This window comes from Petaurus breviceps, unplaced genomic scaffold, assembly GCF_028583685.1.
Source record: "Petaurus breviceps papuanus isolate PSGF00001 unplaced genomic scaffold, PetGlider_PUasm1.0 140, whole genome shotgun sequence".
NCBI classification, from domain to species: Eukaryota; Metazoa; Chordata; class Mammalia; order Diprotodontia; family Petauridae; genus Petaurus; species Petaurus breviceps.
The window spans coordinates 38,791,762-38,807,687 of NW_027185698.1; the positions used below are offsets into that span (position 1 = coordinate 38,791,762).

Consider the following 15,926-nt stretch of genomic DNA (forward strand, 5'->3'; position numbering starts at 1 on the left):
AAGGACAGAGAGGGAGGCTGAGACTAGAATTTGGCCAGTCTCCTCCTTTCTCTTCAGATACCCCTTTTCTACTGTCTTCATATCTGCCTTTGCAAATTAAACCAATGGACTGGAATATCCTGGGGCATTTGCCATCCTGCTGGAATAAAGCCAGTTGAGGCAGCCTGCTAACAAAGGAAAGCTCCCCGGATTTGGACAGAGATGACCAGGGTCCCAATTTGACTCGCTTTTTTAGTAGCTGAGTGACCCTGAGTAAATGACATCTTCTTTCTGAAACTCCATATTGTTTTGGGGAAAGTTACTTTATAAAATTTTAAAGAGTTATAGAAATAAAAATAATTTAATATAATATTTATAACAGATGGATAATTGTAGAAATAATAATTTATTATTATCAGTCTCTACATAGGAGTTAGTGCCCAAGTACTCTGGTCATTTATGCAGTAGGCATCCTTCTCTGAAGGATATCCAAACCCTTTTGGAATTGTTGGGATCAAATTAAGATTTTCAGATTTTTAAAAAATGGACATTGAATGTCAGATCCAAGAGGGACCTCAGACATAATTTAATCCAATTCTCTGATTTTACAAATGAGGAAATTGAGGCTCCAAGGGTAGAGGGGACTTATTCAAGTGACACAGAGACTAGGCAGTAGGACCAGGAATAGAATTTTTAGTACTCTAGATTCCCAGGAGAACATGATTTCAATTATAGGGATCATAAAAGTACTTACCTCTAAGGGTTGTTGTGAGGATCAAACAAGATAATATTGTAAAACACTCATTAGCACAGTGCCTGGTAGTAGGTACTTAATAAATACATATTCCATCTAATATAAAGTTTAAATTTTGCCATTTCAGTTCAATTCAGTTCAATCAGTACCAAGCTCCTTCTGCTTAACAGAAACTTGGGAGATGAGGTTTACACTCAAACATTTCAATGGCAACAGAGCTGGTGCTTAAAGGAAAGATGGCTGGAATGAAACCCAAGAGATCTAGGTTCTAGCACTGAAAGGAGGTCTAGATTAGAGGTGCTTTTGGAAGTTCTGGGAAGAGAGGGAGGGAGAGCTTTGTGAGCCAGAGGGCTTCCTGGGGGAGGTCAGGCTTGAACAGGGACTTGAAGGATGGATAGGATTCAGAGTTGAGGGTGAAAGGCTGTTACAATGGAGAGACAGCACTACCATAATCATGAAGGCATAACTTAGCGAGGAGGTTAGGTTTAGTGAGGAGACCAGCTTGTTTGGAAAAGATACTTCGAATGGAGTTGTTGTTTGTACTTCATTTTTAAAGAGCACCAATGACACCTTGGGGGTGATGTCTTGACTCATGTGAATTGGTCAAGTGAGGCAGAGTTGTGCAAAATCATCTGCTTCACTCTCTCTTCCAGTCATTGAGTTCCAGTGGCAAGACAAAAGTCAGAATGACTGGCGATGACCCAGGATTCGGTGGATGACCTTGGAGTCTTTGATGTCTGACCAAGCTCTAAGCGCTCCCTAGAGCTGGTCTTTATGGCCACGGGGACAAATTGTTCCCATCCACTCATCCCACTGAAGGAAGTCTTCACATGCTTGGGGTAGACAGACCCCTAATTCACCAATGGATTTGAGGCCCAAACCCATGGATTTGAGGTTACACTCAGCCTGGCTTAGCCTATCTGCTGAGATGGTTTTAACAGGGTGTGGCCACTGTGTATGCTATGGCTTCTTGGAACCGCAGAGGAATAACAGATGGGTTTGAATGTCTGGCCAAGGAGTTTGAACAGTATTGCAGAGATAAAGGGAAGCAGTTTAAAGTAAATATTGGGAAGATCTGATCAGCCAAAGTGGTCAATTCTCTCCCCCCCATTGTTCTTAGTTCTCCCACCTAGGACTAAAGAGAATAAGTCTAATCCCTCTCCTATAATAGCCCCTCAAATACTTGAAGAGAAGTCTCCTGGCCTTCCCACTTCCCTTAAGTGTTTTCTTCTTTAGGCTAAATAGCAAGTTCCTTTAAATTAGGTGGTAGCATCGTATATCGGAAAGAACATTGGCTATGGAGTCAAGGGACCTCCCACCCATCCCACCTTGGATGCTAACTACTTGTATAAAGTTGAGCATGTCATTCGACCTCCTAGGCCTCAATTTTCTCATCTGTGAAATGGGAGGGGTTGGACAACATGGCCTCTGAGGTCTCCTCCAGCTTCATATCAATGAGCCAAGAAATGCGCCTCCTATCTCAGAGCCCTCCTCCATCTTCATTGCTTTCTTCTGGATGCTCTCCAGCTTATCAATGTCCTTCTTGAAATCTAAGTTATTGGATGGCTTCCATGTGTATCTGAATCAGGCTCTTAAGTTCTTCCTTTGAGGTATCTGTTCTTTCATCTTCACTTACACTGTGATCACCCCACTTCAGGCCCTTCTCTTGCCTGGTTTATATTAATAGCCTCTTAGCCTATCTCAGTGCTTCCATTCTATGTTTCACATGGCTGCCAGATCCATCATTTCAAAATATTACTTTGATATTCTCTCGAGCTCAGAAATCTATAATGGATCTCTGCTCCTCCAGAATGAAGCCCAAACTCCTTGGTCTGGTATTTAAGGACCTCTACAATGTGGCTTCAATTCTCTTTTCAATTTGGGAGAGATAGGCATTAGATCAGTGATTTCACTGAAAGAGGGGACTCCCAGGGGAGGAAACTCCCTTCACTAGTGCACATAGACACCTTATAGTCTTAGAACTTAGAACCTAGAGCCTCAAGAGGTTAAGTGACTAGATTAGGGCTACACAACCAATACTTGTCATAGGAAGAAATTGAAACCAAGTGTTCCTGGCCCTGAGGCTAGGTCTCTGTTCATTATGCCATGCTGATTTTTTCAAATTAGTAAGATGTTTATAAGTGTTTGATAATGTATAACCAATCAACAAGCATGCACTGAATACCTGTTATGTACTAGGCATTGTAGTAGGTGCTAGAAATACAGATATGATGGTAGAAATAATGCCTACTAGCAAAGAGCTTATATCCTAATGGGGGATAAGCACACACACACACATACATAAGGTAGTTTGGGAGGGAGGCAAATAGAAGTTGAGAGATCAAAAAAACCCCAACTTGATTTAGAAAGTACTGCTTGATCTCCACCTTGAAGGAAGAGAGAGATTTTCTGAGGCAGAGGCGAGGAGAGAATGCAGGCAGCTACAAGATGAATTAAAATATCTTTGCAATTCCTTCCAACTCAGACACTGGGCTTGGTAAATCTAGGATTTAGAGGTGGGAAGTATCTTGGAGATCATCTGGTCTAACCCCCTCATTTTGCAAAAGGAAATGGAGATCCGCAATGATGAAGCATTGTTGCCCAAGGTGATGCAATCAATCAATCAACATTTATTAAGCACCTATTTTATGCCAGGCACTGTACTAAGGGCTAGGGATACACAAAGAGGCAAAAGATGGTCCCTGGCCTCGAGGAGCTCACAATCTAACATTGCAAACAAATAGGTACAAAGCAGGCTACATACATACAGTGTAAAAAGGAAGTAATTGGCAAAGGGAAGATGCTAGAGTTAATAGGGGTTGGGGACGATTTCTGGCAAAAGGAAAGATTTTAGTGGAGACTTGAAGGAAGCTAGGTAGGCTGGTAGGTAGAGCAGAAGAGAGAGAGCATTTCAAGCATGGGGGACAGTGGGAGAAAATGCCCAGAGTGGAGAGATGAAGTGTCTTGTCCGGGAGGTTAGCTCCACTGGATCAAAGCATATATTTTGGAGAATAAGAAGCCCAGAAAGGTGGAAGGGGGCTAGGTTATGAAAGGCTTTACATGTCAAACAGAGGGGTTTGCATTTAGACGTAGAGAGGATAGGCCACAATTGGAGATTATTGAATAGAGGGACTAGTGGTAACTTTGTCAGACTTGTGCTTTAGGAAATCACTTGGGTGGCTGAATAAAGGATGCATTGGAGTGGGGAGAGACGTGAGGCCGCAGACCCACGAGCCAGCTGCTACAGCAGTCCAGATGTGAGACGATAGGGGTTTGCTCTAGAAAGGTGCCAATGTCAGAGGAGAGAAGGGGCCATATGTAAGAGATGATGCAGAGGTGAAATCAGCATACCTTGACAACAGCTTGGATATGGGACGTGAGAGAGAGTGAGGAATCCAGGAAGATTCCTGGGTTTCAAACCTGAGTAATTAATAAGTGACCATGTCAGGATTCAAACCCTGACTTCTCCGGCTCCTTATGCAGTGTTTTTTAAGAGCTGGAGTTTGGGTGGGAAATTGTTCCAAGTGTGGACAACAGCCAGTACAGAAGGCCGGAGATGGGATAAGGGATGTTGTGTACAAGGAATGTGTATGGGTGGGCTAGTGTGCAGGGACGGGAGCAGAAAGAACACAAAGTAACGCCAAAGTAGGAAGGGGCCAGGTTGTAAAGGGATCCAAATGCCAAACAAAAGGCTTTATATTTGATTTCGGAGGTAACAGGTAACAAGTAGGGCTTATTGGGGGAGAGGGCAGGGTTACATGTGGAGAGTTTTGCTTAACTGGCAGCTGGATCAGAGTGGGGAGAGGCTGGAGGCAAGGGGGCCAGTGAGAAGGCTGTAGCACTAGCTGGCTATGGGGCAACACACTCATCCTCCTTCCCTCCCCACCCCTCCTTGGAGCTCTTCGGGACTTTCAAAGGGATGGCTATTGAAAAATTCCCTCCATTCTTAGCCAATTCTGCAGCTGTAGAGAGCCTGACAAACAGGATGCTGAGTAATGTCAAAGGGACACGGTGGGGAGGGGAGGAGCTATCCTGGGATCCCTCTCATGGTTACGGTTCCTGGCCTCTTTTAACACCACTTCCAAAAGGACCGAATCCCCAGCTTCCTTCAAAGCACAGCTCAGGCCCTGCTTCCTTGTTTCCCTACTCCTAGCCCCCTATTGTCGCTGCTCCTAGGTGGTGCAGTAATTAGAACTCTGGCCTCAGAGTCAGGAGGGCCTGAGTTCAAATCCACCTTCAGACCCTTACTAGCTGTGTGACCTTGGGCAAATCACTTACCCTCAGTTTCTTCGTTTGTAAAATAAGGATAATAATAGCACCCATATCCCAGGGTTTGCTGTGGGGGTCAAATGAGATCTGTAAAGTACTTTGTAAATCTTAAAGTGCTTATATTATATATAAATATTATTATTATTACATTGCATTTGTCAATGTATTTGTTGTATTCCCTGACCTACCCTCACTATTTCAGGATCACTTCTTCAAGTTTTGCTTAATTCAAATTAAGCAAAAGCCTATTAGCTGGTCCATGCCCTTGATAATCACGAGGTGCAGCGGAAGGTAGCAGTCCCAGGGCCCGAGGGGATCCAACATTAGTACTAGTGCACAGAATAGACTGGAAAGTACTTCTTCTCCCCACCACTGAACGTCAGCCCTGAGAGGCAACTTTGAACAGTGTCAGTAACTCCAAGGGATGGTAGAATGGAGCATGAGGAATGTTGGAGCAACCTTAAGGATGACCTGGCCACACATCCACAAAATACCTTGGGATGATGACCCACAGTATAGCAGAGGAGGCCTTGAACAGCAGAGATAACTCTTTGGTCCACACAAGATTTTTTTTTTTTTTAATTAACAAATGAGAAAAGGATCCCTAGATTCTAAATTCTATCTCTGTAGGAAATACCTGTGCCAGGCCTACACATGGTCAGTGTTACACCAACACAGTAATGCCAGTCACAAACCTTCACCAGGACCCTAAAAAGAGGGGACAGCCAGAAGTTAAAGGGAAGTTATGGCCCTCCCAGGAGGGTAGCTAGGTGTCACAGTGATTAGAGTGCTGGGCCTAGAGTCAGGAAGACCCGAGTTCAAATCTGGTCTCAGACACTTACTAGCTGAGTGACCCTGGGCAAGTCACTTAAACCCTGTTTGCCTCAGTGTCCTCATCTGTAAAATAAGCTGGAGAAGGAAATGGCAAATCATTCCAATATCTCTGCCAAGAAAACCCTAAATGGGGTCTTGAAAAGTCAGACATAACTTAACTCCAACAAAATGCCCCTCCTGACACTACACCCCACTCCTTGCCTACCTGTGAATTGTCTTTAGTTTATTAACTCATTCGCTTAGGTATTAGGGGCTGTGAAAAGAGAGAAAACTTATCTGTGATTTGCAAGTATTTGTCTTGGCAGCTGTGATGTGAGGGAACCAGCACGGGCATCCAAAACTGAACTGGGCCATTAACTGGCTGTATGATGTTAGGCGATTCCCTAGCTGTCTCTGGGTCTGTGTGCACTCTGGTTAAGTTAGCAGGGTGGGCTGGATGCTTCTGAGACCCTATTCAGCACTGCCACGCTTCGGGGGGCGTTTGGCCCAGCTCTATGCTTAGGGAGTGGAGAATCCAAGGAATGCAGGAACAACAGAAAGAAAGGGCTGGAGTAAACTTTGAACCATGACCAAGACCAGCAGTGACTGACTGAACGCCTCTCTGGGGATGGCCTTTCAAATGAGGATAATATCTTTTTTTTTTTTTTTTAAGCTGAGTCTCCTTGTCTTGCCTAGTCTGGAAGTGCAAAGCCGCTGATGGGTCTGACACCACTGCTGATCAGTGGGAACTGCTGATCAGTGGGAAGCTATGATTCGCTTTGTTTCTGACCTGGTTCACTTCCCTCCTTCTTAAGCAGCATGGTGCCCCTCCCCCCACCTCCAGGGGCCCACCATATTGGTACTGAACTTAGTGTGGATCCCCAATTGTCTTTATCCCTACTGCAGATCAGAACACCCGAGCTCAAGCATTCCACTAGTCCCAACCCCCCCAAGCAGAAGGAATCACAAGCCTCTACAGGCAGGGATGGTATAAGTAAGGTGGATTTTCGTGTGTATAAAGTGGATTTTGGCTATTATTTCTCAGAGTTCAGTTTCCCAGGATCCATAGCCATAACAATCTCTTGTTCCCAGGTATTGGATAGTTCACATAACTATGGTTCAAAACATCACTACACTTGTGCATCATTATATAATGATAAATTATATAAACATCCACTGTGACTGCATAGTGAGATACAGGGATGGGGAGATGTAAACTTGTGAGGCTATTGCTGGCAATAAGCCTTCCTTGTCTGTTGCCCCTATAAAGCAGGTAAGCAGTGATCAGTGAATGGGGAACCTTAGGGTTGAATGCACAAATGCTGTGTATGCCTCAACTGGCCCCCATTGAGGCTTAGGGGGTACCTGAGGGTTGAATGCACAAGCTGGAATGCTGTGTGCCTTGATCAGCCCCGATCAAGGCTTGGGGGGAATCTGTATTTGCCTCAATCGGCCCCCATTGAGACTGGAGGGGATTTAGGGGATGCAGAAGTAGTGCCTGTCTCGACTGACCCCATGGAGACACAGAGAGGTCGCCTCCCCTTCTTGCCAGCCCCTGTGAGAAGGGTGATTAGGGAATGCTAATCCCTATTATGTGCTCCCATTATCAGCAATCCTCTTCTGAGAGAACTAGACAAGAATAAAGTAAGATTATTCACCCCTTCTTAGTGTCTTTCCTGTCTGGCCAGATAAAGAGTGAACCTGCACTAGCAGCCCTCCTGTGGGCTGTGTTTATTTGTCTTACAGATGGTAATAACTGCTAACAGCTCGACCCCCTCGAGTTCCTTATTAGCTGAGTTATTTGGGGGGAGTCGTTTGATTTGTTCACCTTCAGTTTCCTTCTTTGTAAAACAGACTAATCATCCTGGAGCCCACTTACCAGGCTATTATGAGACTCAAAGGAGAGACTGTAAAGTCTATAACCAAGATGATGATTATTTTTTTCTCTCCACATGTCCTTCATTTTTGTTTGTTTTTGTAACAGCATTTTATTTTCCCCTCAATTACACGCAAAAACAATCTTTGAGATTATCACTGCCTGTTGTTATTGGTATTGTCCAGTTGTTTCAGTCGAGTTCAATTCTTCATGACCCCAATTGCGGTTTTCTTGGCAAACATCTGGAGTGGTTTACAACTTCCCCCTCCTGCTCATTTTACAGATGAGGAAACTGAGGTAAACAAGGTGAAGTGACTAGCCCATGGCCACACAGCAAATAAGTATCTGAGACCAGATTTGAACTCAGGAAGAGTCTTCCCAACTCCAGGTCTGGTACCCTGTCCACTGTGTCACCTTTCTCACAGCAGCCTCAACAGGCAGAGAATATAAGAATTATCCCCCCTTTTCACTGAAGGAAAATGTAGTTCAGAAAGACCAAGGGAAGGACTTAGCTTAATATTTAAGCTCTGCCACTTTATATCTGTGTGACTTTGGCCAAATCATTTAACCTCTCTGGGACTAGAGAGCTAGCTTTGGAACTAGGAAAACTTGGGTTTAGCTGTTGTCTTTGATACATCCTGGCTCAAGACAAGTCATAAAACCTCTTAGAGCTCTAGACAAATTCTAAGAAAACTCCTTAAAGAAAAGGTGCTGACCTGAACTGGTGGTTGTACAATGACTAGAGCACTGAGTCTAGAGTCAAGAAGAACTGAGTTCAAATCCAGTTTCACACACTTATTAGCTGTGTGACCCTGGACAAGTCACTTAACTCTGTTTGCCTCAGTTTCCTCATCTGTGAAATGAGCTAGAGAAGGAAATAATAAACCATTCCAGGATCCCTGCAAAGAAAATCCCAAATGGAGTTACAGAGAGTCAGACATGACTGAACAATGACTGCTTAACAACAACACAACAATTCAATGTTCTTAAGTCCCTTCTGGCTATACGTCCTATAATCTTAGATGACCTCTGAGGGTCCTTCCAACTGTGATGATAGGATTCTTATTTCATCCTCATAACAACTTTGTGGGGTAGGAAAAACAAACATTATCCCTAATTTTACATATGGTTGAATTGAACCCCAGAAAAATAAAGTGATTTGTCCATGGTTATGAAACTAGCAACTGAGCAAGTAATCAGACCTAGGTCTTCTGAGCAACAGTCCACTCCTAGCTGCCAACCCATTCATTAGGATACAAAAAGCTGTAAGGTACATGCCCTCTGGGAGCTTATAAATATGATGTATATGTCATGTATAGAGTAGGTGATCCATAAATGTTTCTAGTACCTAATCAGAACAGCAATGGAGATGCTTTTTATTTATATCTGAAAAGCATTTTAGAATTAATAGGTGTGGTATTATAGAGAGAGCATTAACAGTGAGTCAGAAGACCCAGCTTTTGCTCTAGGATGATGGGCCTGTTATCTGCCTTCTTTGGACCTCAGTTCACCCATTTATAAAACTGGAGGCTTTCCTTTATTATGACAATGAAGAGAGAATCACAGGGACTTTCAGATTAGAGCTGGACGATCCCTAGATCCCAGTTGGGAGAATCCCTTCATTTCACAAATAAAGAAACCAAGGTCTAAATAAGGAAAATATTTTGCCTAAGCTCCACTCAGCTACTAAGACAAAGAGTCAGGATTCAAACTTAGAACCTCTGACATCAAATTTAGTGTTCTTTCTACTAAGCCCCAACTGGGCTAGGCCCCAATATTGCTCGTGATCCCTCCCAGTCCTAAAATCCAAATCCATGATTCTTGGCTTCATGATTCTAGAAACAAATTTTACCTCTACTACATAAGAGTGCAGCACTGTTAGTCCTAGTATGTGATCCAAGAATGAATTCCAGATGAGGCACCCCAGACTGTCAAAGCTAGAGAAAAACTTGAAGACTTTAATTAAGTTATTTGAATTCATAGAATTTCCATTGGTTTATCCATAAAATGAAGGGGTTGTACTAGGGTGGCAATGGATAAAATACCTTTTGGGACTAAATATGACCATATTCCCCCCCCAAAAAAAGTACCATTAACAGCTGTCATTTCTGTTTGCCTTAAAACAAGTAGGTAAAATAATGCACAGCTAGAAAATTTCAGAACAATCTTCTCCTGGAGATTGCTTTATCTAAACCTAAACCAAAGACCATAGATTTAGCACTGCAAAGGACATTGGAGGTCTTCTAGTCTAGTCTTGCTCATTCTCCCCTTTTATAGGTAAACTGAGGCCTAAAGAAGTTAAGTGATTTACCTAAGGTCTTCCAGTTAGGAAGTATGAAACTCAAACCCATGTCTTAACTGCAAGCCCAATGCTTGGTCATTACATCAAGCTGTCTCCTAGCTAGCTCCTCCTCAGGAACAGGGAAGGTTCTCGTTTCAGCTGTACAAATATGATTATGCAAACAACAGGAGAGTTAAAAAAAAATAGCAAACCACTTGTAAAAAAAAAAAAAGCTAATCTAAGAAGCAGGAAATGGATTGGTCTCCAGTTTTTGCAACATAAACATTAAGATGACCAGAGGAGTGAAATGATTTGCCTACAATCATATAGCTAGCTGATAGCAAAGATGGAATCTGAGCCCAGGTCTCCTGACTCACTAAATCTGGCATTCTTTCCACTGTAGGAATTTTGGCCCCAAGTGAAATGTGTTTTTTTCCCTATACCCAGCTGCCTATAAAAGCTAGAAAAGGAAACTTACAACCCAAGCTGACCAGGCCAAGAGAGCCCAGAAGGTATTTTTTCAGAAGAACAGGTAGAAGATTGACTATGGAAAACATATATTTAAGTGTTCTTCATGATAGTGTATAGTGTGGGGAGGGAGGGATTGGGAGGGGGGCTGGGAAGGGTGACTCAATCCAGAATGAAGGATAGGCACCCAAACTTCCCCAATTCTTTACCACTCATTTCCCCCTTCTCTAAGGGAAACCTTGCGGCTTGGCTGTCATTTCAGAAAAAAAAAAAAAGGGTGGTCCAAAACATTCAGTGCCTGGGATAGGGGCACAACGGGTCCGGCTGTCTGGGGGAATGTATGGGATCATTGGTGAGTTAATGATCAACTCTTCACCCAGCCAGCCACCGACCTGAACTGCTCATTCCCTCAGCAGGCCAGGTAAAAAAAGCAGCCAGGAAGGTATGTGCACACATATGGGAAGTCCTTACCAGTGGTTCTGGAGCTGAGGCTGGGCTGCCTGTGTGTACAGGGAAGGATGCAGCATTCTCTGACAAGGTAGGGCAGCAAATGTGGAGTGGGTGGGCTCTGCGTGCCAGTGTGTGAGACGGATTATTTGTGTAACTGTCGGGTAGGGGCCCTGTTCTTTGTACTCTTAGATGTGATCTCTCAGAGGGCAACTGAGAGCTGGAGGTGTCCGTAGCAGAAGGAGTTTTCTTCTTTTGGAGACCATATTTTCTTCTTTCCCTCCTTCTTTTCTCCTTTCTCTCCTTTCTTCTCTCCTTTCTCTCCTTTCTTCTCTCCTTCCCTCCCTTCTTTCTTTTCTCCTCCCATCCTTTCATTTTTCCTAATTGTCAGTCATTTTTAAATAAAATGAGTTCCAGGAGAGAAAGATGTGGTATTGGGGTCAGAGAGCAAGCCTCAAAACACGAAGATCTACATTAAAGTCTTGGCTTTGGACCCTGGACAAGTTACTTAACCTTTAAGTGTCCCAGACAACTTACAAATCAGGTAAAGATCTGCATTGACAGAGGGGGTTTTCTCACCTGGGATTCCTCTCTATTGCTGAAATCATAATTTGGTTAAAAAATTAAAAAGCAAACCAAGAAAAAAAATTCCTGACACCCCAGCTCCCATAACTTCTGTCATGGGTGAAAGAACTGGTATGAGAACTATAGACCTGTTGTTACTAGAAGACAAGGTGAATATGCAAGATTTAATAGAACTAACAACACTTCAAGGGGACCTAGGCAGCTCAGTGAATAGAGTGCTGGGTCTGGAATTGGGAAGACCTGAGTTCAAATCTACCCTCAGACCCTGTGTGACCCTGGGCAAGTCATTTAACTCTGTTTGCCCCAGTTTCCTCATCTGTAAAATGAGCTGGAGAAGGAAATGGCAAACCACTGCATTATCTTTGCCAAGAAAACCCCAAATGGGTGTCACAAAGAGTTGTTCACAACTAAAAATGACTAAAAAAAACAGCAATTCAAAGAATAATGGTAACAAAGTCCATAACGTAATAATCTGTAGCTGACAGAGTATCTTCCTCCCAACCTTCCTGAACCTCAGTTGTTTTCTCTGTAAAATGGAGGTAGTGATATTTTTCCTACTTCACTGGGTTTTTCAGTGACTTATCCAAGCTCACATATGATTAGTGACTGACCAAGCCACGACATCTGACAGGGTCCCTAAGTCCCCTATTCTCCCAATGCCATTCTGCTTTATGGTGCTCTTTGGAAGACAGTCTTCCAAAGTCAGTGGCAGGGCTCTCTAGCAAACCGATGAAAGCAGCCATCATCTCTTTATAAAGGAGCCCTGGGTACTGAGACAGTGTGTCTCGCTCTTTCAGAGTCCTATTATTCAGGTTTGTTATCTGTTTTGCTCATTTCAGTTTTGAGCTGGAATATTGGAACTCATGATCACAGTGTCTCTTCATAAACTGAAAACTAAATATTTGTCGTAAATGCCAAGAACAGATTGAAAGGTAGCATAACAACTTTTTTCCATAAGCTAGTCAGAGAAGCACAGAGACTAGAATAGGAAAGAGGAGACCTTGTTTCTAGCCATGCTTTTGCCCTGGTACCTGACCATGAGCACATCTCTCTCTTCTTTCCCACTCCATCTCAGTTTCCTTATCTATAAAATGAGGGAGCTGAGCCCCTCAACTCTGAGATCCTTTGCAACTTTGACATCCTCTGCTTTCTCTCTTCTCTTACGAAACAGCTGGGTTGTCTCAGCGGCTTGCTAAGAGGGTGGGAGGGGAGCCAATCCAAGGAGGGTGGGCACATTATTAGCCAACCACTGTGGAACTAGAGCTGGGGCAAAAGAGTGGAATAGGAGACTGGCTTCATACCAAGGTCTGTGGTTTCCCCACATTAGCATCTGTCTTATGAAAGATGGAGCTGGTAAAACTTCTGGCAAAATAAAGGAACTGATGTAGCATAAAGTAAGTGGGATCAGGAAAACAACAGATACAATGCAAACGCAAAGAGGAAAAAAACCCTGAAATTAATACTGTGTCATTATAATGATCAAAAAGCTTGGACCCAGGAAGAGGTGTGAATGCATGTCCTTTCCTTCTTCCCAGGTGGAGGGGGATTATGGGTGTGCAATATGGCAAATACTGTCACATTAGGTTGATTGTTGGCTGACTTTGCTCAAATGCTTTTTTCTTCTTTCTTTTTTTATTCTGTTCACTGGATAGGGGGAGGAGGAAGGATATGTTCCAAAATTAATTCAGGCAGGTGTAAAATAATTTTTAAAAAAGGATTCTAGCAAAAAAGTTCTTGAAAACTTTGGGAATAGAATGTTAGACCTTGAAGGGACTTTTAGGGATCATCTATTCCAATCTCCACATTTTATAGAGCAGAAATCTCAAGTCCAAAGAAGAGAGAAAACTTGGGTAAGGTCACTAAGCAAAATGTAGACAGAATTAGGATTAGAGTTCCAAACTCCTCACTTTCAGTCCCATCCCAGAGCTCGTGTTTCCTCTTCTGCTGTCTATGCCCTTGGCCATGAAAGAAGGAAGACTGCCATGAAACTAAATTAACTAAAGATAATTCTTGGAGTCTGGCAGGAAGGAGGATGTTAAGATTTCTGCCTGTCTCAAAATACTGATTCTTCTTCCTCTCAGTGAATGAATGTATATATGAAGCCAAGCCACTAAAGGATTCTCTTCTGTCTGGGGTGAGGCCTCTTTGCTGAGTACAGATTTCCTCAGCACAGCAGGGGCTATGTTATAAATGGATAAGCTGCTAAATGCAGCACAGGGAGGCTGGAATTTGAGATGGAAGACCTGGGTCCTTGACTCTATGATTAACTGAATGTGTGGTTCCAGGCAGGGCACTGCATTTGCCTTCCCTCGGTTTCCACATTTATAAAACAAGGGGGTTGGAATAGGTGTATGTCTCATGTCTAAGCTGTAACATTCTATGTCCTAAGGTCGCTTCCAACCCTAACATTTTATGTTTGATGTTCTCAAGTACCTTCCATCTTTAATATTATGATCTCGGCTTCTTCCAGCTCCCACATTCCATGGCCTCTAAGGACTCTAGTAGTTCTGACATGCTGGGTCCTTCAGGGCCCCTTCTACCTTGGACATCTTGTAATTCTAAGTGTTGTCCACTTTAAGGAAGAGGGAATATACAAGAAAAAGCAATATCCCCAGAAACTTGTGTCACTTCCTCATCATCCTCAGTTGTCAGAATGAAACCTAAGTTTCATATAATAGGAAGCAGAGACCTAGTTCAACCTTCTTCATTTTATATGTAAGGAATATGAGGCCTAGGAAAGAGAAGATTCTTGTTCAAGAATTTGATCCCAAATCCCCAGATCACACACAGGGTTCTTTTCATTGCACCAACATACTTCTTGCACAATGTTGCTTTTGACTATTTGCTCCAGTGAGAAAGTTTTGGTCATTAAGCTGCCCATGAAACCAGAGTCAAACTAACTGGGCATTTGGATGTTGTCCTGAAGTTCTAGACACACACATCTTTTCCTTTTGTAGCAGATCTAGGAAGCCTCCTCTGCTACTAGGTGGAAGGAGAGACAGGTGCTTGAGTACTCTAAGTTAAAAGCAATAGCCTAGAAAGCAGTAGCTGTTTACTAGTGGATGGGCCAAGCACAGGAATTTTTGTAATATTTAGATCCCAGGAAGGGAATAGAAAATAATCATTCATATAGTTTCTACTATGTGCCACCCAGTGTACTAAGCATTTTTTTTACAAATATTATCTCATTTGATTTTCACAACAACCTCGAGAGGTAGGTGCTATTATCCCCATTTCACATTTGAGGAAACTGAGGCAAACAGGTTAAGTGACTTGCCCAGGATTACATAGTTAGTAATTGTCTGAGGCTGGATTTGAACTCAGGACTAATACATAATATAAAAAAAGTATGCTGATACATAAAATTTTAGAGCTAGAAAGATCCTTAAAAAATAGCTCATAGAATTTCAGAATTATAAGGGTATTTTAGAAATTATCTAGTTAAGATCCTCTACCCCTATTTTATTTATTCTTTTAAAAATAAATTTTCATTATTATCTTTTGTTTTTAACATTGGCCAAAATTTCTCCCAGGATGATGTCTCTCCAACTTTTTTTAAGAAAAATAGGAAGAGGTGTAAAACCCAGCAAAACTGATAAATGTATTGAAAAAGTTTGATAATATACGCAATATTTCTCACCCATGAAAACCCTACTCTGCAAAGGAGTGGAATGGAGTGTTCTTTCCATTTTTTCTTTCATGCTTATTTTTTGTAATTTTGCAGCACTGGCTTTTGATTGTTTTTTAGTTGTTCTTTCCATTTATATTGTAGTCATTATGTATGTCGTTTTCTTGGTTCTGCTTCTTTCACTCTGGATAAGTTCATGTAAATCTGTCTATGCTTCTCTATGCAGCACAGTAAGAGTCTGTGGCATTCATGGCCACAATTGATTCAGCCATTGATCAACAAATCAATCTGCACCTACTGTTTCCAGTTCTTTGCTACCATAAAAGGACCACTGTACACATTTTAGAGTATATAGGATCACCTCACATTTTATTGATGAGGAAACAGAGGTCCAGGGGGGCATGTGACTTGCTTAGTCATTCAGCAAGTGACAAGAGTAAGGATTAGAACCCAAGTTTCTTCAATTTAATATTTTCTTTAAATTAAATTAAATTTAAATTTAATTTCTTTAATATCCCAGTGCTCTTTCTACTGCCACATTTGGTAACTCTTACATTTGCTGTGTCCACAACTATTTAAGTAACTAGTGAGAGGGACCCTTCCAACAGAGGCCCTGGTGTCTGTGAATATAGCACAGTCCTCAGAAGCCTTTGTGTAGGTACTTTTGCTAGTTGGGAAGGATAATGGAACAGTGGAAAGTGCATGGCTGTTAAGACACCAGAAGACCGTGGTTCAATCCTACCTTAGACATTTACTGTTTATGGGGGGAAGCTATTTAATTGACCTGGGACTCAAGTTTTCTTATCTGTAAAATATAACAAGTTGA

At 42.4% G+C, this 15,926-nt stretch overlaps 1 protein-coding gene across 6 annotated transcripts in view; it reads left to right on the forward strand.

Moving 5' to 3' along the window:
• The window catches only part of SH3TC1 (SH3 domain and tetratricopeptide repeats 1), a 143,695-nt gene that overhangs the window by 54,091 nt on the left and 73,678 nt on the right, over positions 1 to 15,926 (forward strand). The window contains exon 1 of one of the 6 annotated variants that reach the window (XM_069070453.1): positions 10,719 to 10,978. The exons of 3 other annotated variants lie outside the window; for them this stretch is intronic. The gene's annotated coding sequence lies outside the window, so the exon portion shown is untranslated. Of the gene's footprint in view, positions 1 to 10,718; positions 10,979 to 15,926 lie in introns of those variants that run through there. 2 more of the 6 variants (XM_069070431.1, XM_069070401.1) reach the window with 2 other exon arrangements.